Consider the following 10,943-nt stretch of genomic DNA (forward strand, 5'->3'; position numbering starts at 1 on the left):
TGTAATAAATAAAAACTAGCCTAGATACGACCATAACAACCTGTTTGTTAAAGGCTGTAATAAATAAAAACTAGCCCAGATACGACCATAACAACCTGTTAAATAAGGCTGTAATAAATAAAAACTAGCCTAGATACGACCATAACAACCAGTTAAAGGCTGTAATAGATAAAACCAGCCCAGATACGACCATAACAACCTGTTAAAGGCTGTAATAAATAAAAACTAGCCCAGATACGACCATAACAACCTGTTAAAGGCTGTAATAAATAAAAACTAGCCCAGATACGACCATAACAACCTGTTAAAGGCTGTAATAAATAAAAACTAGACCAGATACGACCATAACAACCAGTTAAAGGCTGTAATAGATAAAACCAGCCCAGATACGACCATAACAACCTGTTAAAGGCTGTAATAAATAAAAACTAGCCCAGATACGACCATAACAACCTGTTAAAGGCTGTAATAAATAAAAACTAGCCCAGATACGACCATAACAACCGTTTAAAGGCTGTAATAAATAAAAACTAGCCCAGATACGACCATAACAACATGTTAAAGGCTGTAATAAATACAAACTAGCCCAGATACGACCATAACAACCTGTTTAAAGGCTGTAATAAATAAAAACTAGCCCAGATACGACCGTAACAACCTGTTTAAAGGCTGTAATAAATAAAACTAGCCCAGATACGACCATAACAACGTCTCAATTATGTGTTAACCGCCGGCTGCGGCACCGTTAATGGCGTCTGAGCCGGCTGTTAACTGTGCCGTTCGCAGCGGTATCAGACTCTTCACCTGTGTTCAATTACTTCCCCCGGAACTAACGCGGGGGTGATGACATATTCTCGTGTTGCTCCCGACCGTCTGAGCTGTTCTTACCGACTTACGTGCTTAAAGCTATCATTTTTGATAAAGTTTAAACGTTGACTTAACATTGTAAGGAGGCGCGCCTGTAGAAAGTAAACAATACCCAGCACTCTGAGATAGGATAAGAACGACCGGACTCTGACAAAAATTCAGTCTGATTCCTAATCTAGCGCTAGAGATAAGTTATGCATAAATGTAAAACAATTCTTCTGCTTGGGCAATTTTCTTGTAGTTATCAACAATTACTCAAACCGGAACAAACTATGCAGTTCTCAGCGATATCAGACTTTTCACATATGTTCAATTACTTCCCCCGGAACGAACGCGGGGGCGTTGACATATTCTCGTGTTACTCCCGACCGTCTGAGTTGTTCTTACCGACTTGCGTGCTTAAAGCTATCATTTCTGATGAAGTTTAAACGTTGATCCAACATTGTAAGGAGACGCGCATGTAGAACGAAAACAGAAATTAATAAATGGATGGATGCACAAATACCCCATTACTTAATGGAAGTTCTTCTTTCTCATATTCCTTAAATTCCAAACTTCTTATTTTAACCCAAAACTTTATTACAATATCTAAACGTTTTATATCCTGATTTATACTTTTTAGTTCTCTGCAAATCTGATCTTTTGTTACTGGGGTAGGGGAACCGGCATGCGCTGATACCAACTTTTGTTACACATCATTTAATTTTTACTTGATGTTAGTATTATTTATATCTTTCTTAATTTTGTATTTCGCTTAGTTCAGTTATGTCTATGTCTTTGTATATATGTATAGTGGTGGCGTGAATATAAGTTCCCAACTTGAGTGCGTCACCACTTTGTCTGTCTTCTATGTCTTATTTGTCTGAATAAAAAAAAGAAATACCCAGCACTCTGAGATAGGATAAGAACGACCGGACTCTGACAAAAATGCAGTCTGATTCCTAATCTAGCGCCAGATAAGTTATGTATAAATGTAAAAACAATTCTCCTGCTTGGGCAATTTTCTTGTAGTTATCAACAATTACTCAAACCGGAACAAACTATGCAGTTCTCAGCGATATCAGACTTTTCACATATGTTCAATTACTTCCACCTTAACTAACGCGGGGGCGTTGACATATTCTCATGTTACTCCCGACGTGCTGAAAACTACAATTTCTGATGAAGTTTAAACGTTGATTCAAGGAGACGCGCATGTAGAACGAAAAGAGAAATAAATGGATACACAAATGCCCAGCTATATTATATTCGTTATGGTCCTATCTAGGCTTGTTCTTATTTATTACACAAGAATCGAGCCGGTGCCCGTTTGACTCCCTTAGCCGGCTATCTCCCTTGGGCCGGCTATACTCCTTTGCCAAGCTTGATATATTTTTTTAGGCCCCTTTGGGTCTGCTTGGAGAATAGGTCCTAACCCCAGCTTCGGGTTCATGGCTAGTGGCGCCTGCCCTCCCTGCGTAGTAATCACCCGGCGGAGTCTGTCCCAAACCCCAGGAGATGGGGACCAGCTGAGAAGCCCATTTCCTCCCCGGAATTGATTTCTTCTCATTTTCTTGAGGGGGAAACATAACGTTAAACACCCGCAACTTCCCTCCGGTTACGGTGGCCCAGAAGTACAGAGCTACAAGGGTTGGAATCCTCCTTCGGCGCAGCTTGAAATGCGTGTGGAATGGTTGGAACTGGCCTGGTGGGGCCTTGTACTTCTGGGCCACCGTACACAACCGAGTCTTTCCCTATCCACATTCAGGCGCTGTGATCAGCTGATGAGCAGTTGTTTCCTCCCAGATTGATTCTCTCTCAGCTCCGCAGGAGGGTTTCTTGGAGGGGAAACATCTCGTTAGACATCCGTAACTTCCCTCCGGTGGTTCATATCCCGGGCAGGGCGGGAAACGGGACCTTCGATTCATCCTGCTCTCCTGGTGAGACGATGGCGGCTGTATGTAGCCTTAAGTAGCTGCTATATTTTGCATAATACAATGTTGATTTTTGTTGTAATCACACAGCCGAGTCTGTCCCAAACCACAGGAGATGTGATCAGCTGAGAAGCCATTTCCTCCCGGAATTGATTATCCTTTCAGCTCCGCATGACGGTTTCTTGGAGAGGAAACGTCTCGTTAGACTTCCGTAACTTCCCTCCGGTTACGGTGGCCCAGAAGTACAGAGCTACAAGGCTACGAGGGTTGGGATCCTCCCTCGGCGCGGTTAGAAATGGGTGTGGAATGGTTGGAACTGGCCTGGTGAAGCCTTGTAGCCTTGTATTTCTGGGCCACCGTACACAACCGAGCCCAAACCACAGAGATGTGACCAGCTGAGAAGCCATTTCCTCCCGGAATTGATTTTTTTTCCCTCGCAGCTCCGCATGATGGTTTCTTGGAGAGGAAACGTCTCGTTAAACACCCGTAACTTCCCTCCGGTTACGGTGGCCCAGAAGTACAGATCTACAAGGGTTGGGATCCTCCCTCGGCGCAGCTTGAAATGCATTTGGTATGGTTGGAACTGGCCTGGAAAAGCCTTGTACTTCTGGGCCACCGTACACACCCGAGTCTTTCCCTAACCACATACAGGCGATGTGATCAGCTAATGAGCAGCTCCGCATGACGGTTTCTTGGAGAGAAAATATAACGTTACACACCCGTAACTTCCATCCGGCGGTCCATACCGCGGGCAGCATGGGAAATGGTGCCTTCGATTCATTCTGCTCTACTGGCGAGCAGATGGAGGGAGTATGTATAGACTTGCCTTCAATAATTGCTATATTCTGCATATTACAAATGTTGATTTTTGTTGTAATTACAAACAGAGTCTGTCCCAAACCACAGGAGATGTGATCAGCTGAGGAGCCATTTTCTCTCGGAATTGATTTCTTCTCAGCTCCGCATGATGGTTTCTTGGAGAGGAAATGTCTCGTTAAACATCCGTAACTTCCCTGTGGTTTATACAGGAGGGAAGTACAGGGCTACAAGGGTTGGTATCCTGCCTCGGCTTAGTTATAAGTGGGTGTGGATTTATTACCATATTCTTTGTGAAATTTTGTTCACCAAAATTTATATCGTTCGCCTGGCCTCTACTGTACAGGGCCACAATGGTTGGAATCCTGTCTCGGCGCAGTTAGAAATGGGTGTGACCTATTACCACATTTCTTTGTTAAATTTTGTTCACCAAAAATCGATATCGTTCGTCTGTGATTTGAAAATTGGACAGTGTCACATTTGCATACGTCACAGGAACTAAAACATGGTGTAAAGGTGACCACTTCTGGTAAGCTATCCCAATAGAAGAGATGAAATTAAGAGCAGTGGAGAATAATTCCGCAGGTGATTACTATCAATACTTCCCGCACAGGTGACACACATAACATGGTGGCGATGCTTCTGACGCGACGCGGAGAAGCTGGGAATGTTTAGAGGGTTCGGAGGGACGCCAACCAGCCTTTCATCCGGTATTAAAGGATTCTTTAACATGGTAGTAAAAGGACCGTAAATCAACTGCAGTCTTCGCTTATGTCGCGTTCCTGCTTTTCAACTTTCTAATAGTTCCTTGTTCTCCTAGTCTGACCGTTTTCCCATTACTTTATATGGGAAGATTCGATCATGAGTTTCAGTTTGCTGTTTGTCCCCCAACCCTTCCAGTATCTTTCTGTCATCCAATCAACTGTCTGGTGGAAATTCGTCAATGAACTATTGACAACCAAATCTGTGTCTGTGAGTGCAGCTTGACATGCGTATTTCCTAATTGCACGTAAATGCAAAATGTATTAGCGATTGTCAGAACTGCAGAAACCCGCTTTTGTTTACGTATTGGATTATCATAGAGGTATATATTTTTCAGACTCCCGACTTCTTCTGAAATCTTTCTAGAATAATATCGTACGTCAGAAATTGTTTATGTCGTTGAAGGTTGTGCGTATCTTTTTACCTTTTATTACTTAAATGTGTTTTGCAGTAATTGCACTAAGAAGAAGAAGAAGAAGAAGAAGTAGAAGAAGAAGAAGAAGAACGTCCTTCCAGCACAACCACGAGGGACAAGATGTCGTCTTCACAGACAGGGGAAAGCTTTTGATGATGTTGACAACAAGAACCATGTCATTCTTGTTTCTAAGAAGAAACACAAGAGATGAATTCAGAAATGAATACTTCTTTTTCACCAATGTTTCCTATCATAGTGTGTGTAATTATAGTCCGTGAACTTCGTTTATGTGCGAACAGTAAAAGTAGCTATACTGCTTTTCTTAAGTGTATGCTTCCTACAACTGATATTTGATATAATGATATTGTCCAAACCTCTTTCATTAATAATCTTTATTGCAAACTCATGCCCGAAGGCTAATTGCAAAAATACATGTATGAAAGTACATTGATGATAATGATACAATAACAAAGTGGACATAGGGGTCAACAACTAGTGATACTTCTAATCTAAAATGAATGCTATTGGGTTTGATTTCTTTTCTGTATACAGTGGAGGATGAAATTTCCGACATTCATTTACAAGGTACATATGACGGTTCCGAATACGGGTGTCATATATTGTGAACAGGTGCATTAAAACATCGAGTCAGCAACACCTAAGTCTCCGCCTCTTTACTGTGTGTCAGTTACCATAGCAATTGATATACTCAGCTTAATTACACTCACCTGTGTTACAGGTGCATATTTAACATAATTTACCCAAATGGTCTTTTTGTAACCAAAACCACAAGTGAAAGATGTATTCATTATACGTACTGTAAAGATTTGGTGGGGTGTAGGGGGGCTGGGGTGACAAGAGGATCGAACTATGGGTTTCCATTCAATATTAAACCTTGTATTGAGGGGAGGGCTAGAAGAGTCTGGGAAATTGTGGGAAAATGAACTTATAATGAGTGAATTTCACGATATTTCTCTTTAATTGGCATGTTTCTAACATAACGCCACATTGTGTTATGTGACGTCTTGCGGCACAGCCTGGCGTGGCCAGACCAGCCTTGAGGGCACCGCGAAGGGTCCCAGTTTTTTGAGACACAAAATTCCCAGATAGAGAACTAGTGGTCTCCTAAGCCATTGGACACCTCAGCTCAGTCGTCCAAGGCTCGCACGTGCCAACCCAACGGGCTGACGCATGGGCGGCTGTCATTCCAAAACAAGCATGGAACGACATAACCGTTAGACATCATGACGAGGGTCCCGGAGTAGCTCTCTGCAGCTTTTGTTCGTGGTCTCATGTTGAAATATATTTTTTTAACCAAACCAAATGTTAAACATCAGTATCTCGGCAACGAGAGTCTCTAAGCTACTTTTACAACTGTTCTTAATACAACTGTAAGCAATGAAGTATAATATATTGCTTATAAGATGCAGTTTTCTGTTAGAACTAACCTATATACATAAATTATGAAGATGACGGATTCCACTGTTCATTAAACGCAGCTGTAAGTAATTAAATAATTAGTCTGATTCAGAAATACGAATTGAATCAACACACAGAAAGAGGAAATCATCATAGAACTTTATCAAACAACAGTTGTAACCGGTACATTGTATTGTAGTAAACTGCATTGAAAATACAAAGTTGTTGGTAAGCGTTTTACTTTGCATACTGAAAAGTGTACAGAATACAACGTGTTTTTAGACTAGCAATACAATACATGGCATAAATTAGCCCATCCCCATCCCTTTGGAAAAAATGGTCTATTCCATATCAACATTTTGCAGAAATGGGCCATCCCGAAATGCTTCTGCCTATAAACGAACTATACCAAGAGACACTCGTAGTGATCACACTGTGACCCATAGTGATTCATTGACCCACACATTGACCCACGTAGTTACCCACATAATGACCCACACAGTGATTCAGTGACCCATATAACGACCCACATAGTGACCTATACATGTACAGTGACCCACATAGTGACCTATACAGTGACCCATACATTGACCCACGTAGTGACCCACATAATGACCTACACAGTGACCCAGACAATGACCCACATACACCCCGATGGTGGAAATGCAAAGGTTTAATCAGGTTGGTGGTTGGGTCACTGCGGTCAATGATGATGAAAACTATCGTAAAGTGGAATTAGGGGCATCTTCTCTGGGTAGTTTTAAAGAACGTTTGTAGTTAGATGTGCAAAGCTGCTGCCGCGCTGCGTGCCTGCGAAGCCGTTGTGTTACGCTGAAGGGCAGATACAGATAGATATAGATAGATATAGATGAATCCGTGAACAGTTTCATCAGGTTGGTACGTCACTGAATAAAGAGACTCTTTTTACACAACCAGTGCTTTATTCTCACCGACGTTTCGGTGACCGTCGAGAAGTAAAAAGAAATTATTGTTATATTAATTCATCGTTGACAACTGATTGTGTTATGGATGTATTACACTCCTTTACGTTTGGGACCGCATTGTAAATATGTGCATAAAGCTGTCTGTATATACATATGTAAATACTTTTCGTTTTGTGACCGCATCTGAACTGTGAGCAGCGACATCTGTCCTGCAGTACAATGTGAACCAGTCAGAATTGCCCTGAAGAAGGTGACAGAAGGTCACCGAAACGTCGGTGAGAATAAAGCAATGGTTGTGTAAAAAGAGTCTCTTTATTCAGATATAGATGAAGTCGGACTTCCTGGTTAGATCCTCATGTCTACAGCTCTAGTCAATATTCAGATGTTTTATGCTATAATATATCATAGCAATGTGGGCTGATCTTTGGATAGAAAAGCACTTTTGCTAGCAAAAACCGGACAACCCACATACACTAGGAGTAACCAGCGGCTCTTGTGCCGGGTTCCAAAACCACTTCATTAATGGGGTTCACTGAACTCACACTTCACGGCCATGTCCATATGTCTACTCGATAGTCGATATTCAGCTGTTTTATACTATAATATATCATAGCAGTGTCGGCGGATATCGGCACAGAAAGGCAGTTTTGCGAGCAGATTCTAGATGACCCACAAACTCTTCGCTTGAAGGGGTTTAGAAGTTCACTCTTGTGGGTTACAAAACTACTTCAGTAATGAAGTTTGCTATAGTTAGACTTTACGGTTAAGTCCATATGTCAACTGTGAAACTCTAGTCGATGTCCAACTGTTCAAACATGTATTTCAAAGCAGCGTATCAGCAGAGTGTATCAGCCACCAGCGCGCCTGCACCAGACCTAGATGATCAGGAGAGAAAGGCACTTTTGGGGGAAAATACGGGATGACGTCGACCCAAATACACTTCGCTAGGAGGAGTGTAGCAGTTCGCTCTTGTGGGTTACAAAACCACTTCAGTAATGAAGTTTGCTATAGTTTACTTTATTACGGTAAAGTCCATGTGTCAACTGTGAAACTCTAGTCGATATTCAGCTGTTGAAAACTATAATTCAAACACGTATTTCAAAGCAGTCTATCGGGACAGAAAGGCAAATTTGAGGGCAAATACGGGATGACCCACAAACTCTTCGCTAGGAGCAGTGTCCGACTGAAACAGTTCGCTCTTGTGGGTTACAAAACCACTTCAGTAATGAGGTTTACTATAGTAAAACATTACGGTCATATCCTGATGTCTGCTGTAGAACTCTAGTCGATATTCAGCTGTTTTATACCATAATATATCAAAGAAGGGTATCGTGACCGTAAATACGGGATGACCCACATTCAATTCGCCACGATGAGTGTAACTGCTCGCTCTTGTGGGTTACAAAACAACTTCAGTAATGAGGTTTACCACAGTCAAACTTCACGGTCACATCCTAATATCTACTGTAGCGTTCCAGTCGATATCTATCCGTCTTATACTATATACTATATCTAATATATCAAAGCAGAGTATCGGTACAAAAAGGCACTTTTGAAAAGCACTTCTGCGAGCAAATACGGGATGGCCCACATACACATCGCTAGGAGTAGTATCCGACAGAAACAGTTTGCTCTTGTGGGTTAGAAAACCACTTCAGTAATGGGTTTTACTGAAGTCAGACTTCACGGTCAAGTACTCATGTCTACTGCAGAACACTAGTCGATACTCGGCTGTTTTATACCAAAATATATCAAAGAAGGGTATCGTGACAGTAAAAACGGGATGACACACATTCAATTCACTAGAAGGAGTGAAACAGTTTGCTCTTGTGGGTTCCAAAGCCACTTCAGTAATGAAGTTCACGTAGTCAAACTTCACGGCCACATCCTCATGTCTACTGTGGAGTTCTAGTCGATATTCAGCTGTTTCATGGTTCTTGGAAGTAAACCTAAAATATCAAAAAGGCGATCGTGTGAACTAATACTGGATGATACTTTGCTAGGAGTAGTGTCCGACAGAAACAGTTTGCCCTTACCACTTCAGTAATTAGGTTCACATAGTCAGACTTCACGGCCCTCATCCTCATGTCTACTGTAGCGTTCAAGTCGATATTCAGCCGGCTCCAGCATCATTTATACCAGTCACACGCCTGTCAGCTGTGAAATATGGGCTGATATTTTCTTCCCGGGCATGCAGCGTGGCTAGAGTCTTCATCTTAAAGTCGGTTGGTCGCGAGTTCGATCCCCGGTCGAGTCATACCGAAGACCATGAAAATGATACATGCTGCTTTCTCCGCTCAGCACTATTCATTTGGGTTTGATCCCCGGCTGAATCGTACCAAATACTTATAACGGCACATGCTGCTTTTTCTGCTTAGCGCTTTAGCATCTAGGAAAGAGTATGGTAGCCGGGAATATACAAACCGCTACTAGTGGAGTGGCACCCTACTATGGTGATTGAACACAAATTGTGTTGTCAAAGGGCTATTGACATAGAGATGACCGCCGACATATGCACCGTCTGGTGTGGGAAGGACTTTCATTTTAACTTTTAATTGGCCATCGTCTACTATGTTCTTATTTGTATGGTTGAAATCAACGGCAATATAATGCAGTTGCGTAGTGTTTTGCAACATAAAAGTTGATAGTCTATCGCGATACAGAAGTGACGGCTAATACATATAAATGTCGAATATAGATTACTTATGTTTACCACAGTGCGACGTAGCTGTTGTTATCCCAGCATAAAAGTCTATGATGGTCGCGATACATCTAAATCTCAAACCACATTCAAGATACCGCGTAGCACAGTGGTATTGTCTTCGCCTCGTGACCGAGAGGTTGCGGGATCGAATCCGCCTGCCGTGCTGTCGATCTTGTCCCCTTGGGAAAGGCACTTTACACGACTTTCCTCACTTTACTCAAGGGAAAATGAGTCGTCCCTCGGATAGGACGTTAAATGGAGGTCCCGTGTCTGGGGAGAGCCACACCCCGGGCACGTTAAAGAGCGGTTCAAAACCTACAATACCTTGGCCGCACCTGGGGCAATTACTGTCGTATTGAGGTCACCTGAGTGACGCCGAATGGCAGCTCGCTCCAGACACTTGCGACAGCCGTATGAGGTCACCTGAGTGGCGCCGAATGGCAGCTCGCTCCAGACCCTTGCGATTTAGCCCCGCCTATTGTAAGCTCCTCGCAATTCAGCCCCTGGCTGCAAAGAGTGAGTAGTCGGCCCACCCAACCCAATAACAACAATACACATCATAGAAAAAGGAATCAAATATCCGATAAATTCCTTCAGATATTCAGTTGGAGTCTTTTCAAAGGAAAACGTTTCCATGACAGTTGATAATCGAAATCTGGATGAGTAAATGTTGTTATCATGGTTATCTACGTTATCTATGTTACAGCCAATAAAGAAGAATAGGTTTAGATTTCGAGCCAATTATTGATCGAATTTAAGTCTGTTTAGCGAGCAGAGCTTCCCCGGATGAGGTACTGTAAATGCAGAAATATTCGCTGTGGTTTTATGTTCGCGGTATTCACGGTGACCACTTCATGGCGAACTTACAACCACCGTGAACATTTTTACATTTTTACTTAGCCCAGTGGGGCAAAAATGTGCAATAAAGGTCTTCATTCATTATAGTATAAAACTGCAGTAAATGGCGCTACCGCGAACTTAAAACCCCAAACCAAACCGAACACTTCATTTTCCCACTACCGCGAAAGTAAATCCCCGCGAACTTAAATGCATTTACAGTATTCCTACCGGCCGGGCTACTCTCCAAGCAGAGGTGGGGAAAA

The 10,943-nt window shown here is 42.4% G+C and overlaps 1 protein-coding gene and 1 long non-coding RNA gene across 2 annotated transcripts in view; one reads left to right on the forward strand and one right to left on the reverse strand.

Moving 5' to 3' along the window:
* Positions 1–4,843, forward strand: part of LOC118403802 — a 23,674-nt gene extending 18,831 nt beyond the window's left edge. The window contains exons 2-3 of the long non-coding RNA XR_004829696.1: positions 4,210–4,306; positions 4,810–4,843. This is a non-coding gene — a long non-coding RNA (uncharacterized LOC118403802). The remainder of the gene's footprint in view (positions 1–4,209; positions 4,307–4,809) is intronic.
* The window catches only part of LOC118403793 (hemicentin-2-like), a 39,429-nt gene that overhangs the window by 16,119 nt on the left and 12,367 nt on the right, over positions 1–10,943 (reverse strand). The gene's annotated exons all lie outside the window — the stretch shown is intronic.

The sequence above is a fragment of the Branchiostoma floridae genome, chromosome 16, assembly GCF_000003815.2.
Source record: "Branchiostoma floridae strain S238N-H82 chromosome 16, Bfl_VNyyK, whole genome shotgun sequence".
NCBI classification, from domain to species: Eukaryota; Metazoa; Chordata; class Leptocardii; order Amphioxiformes; family Branchiostomatidae; genus Branchiostoma; species Branchiostoma floridae.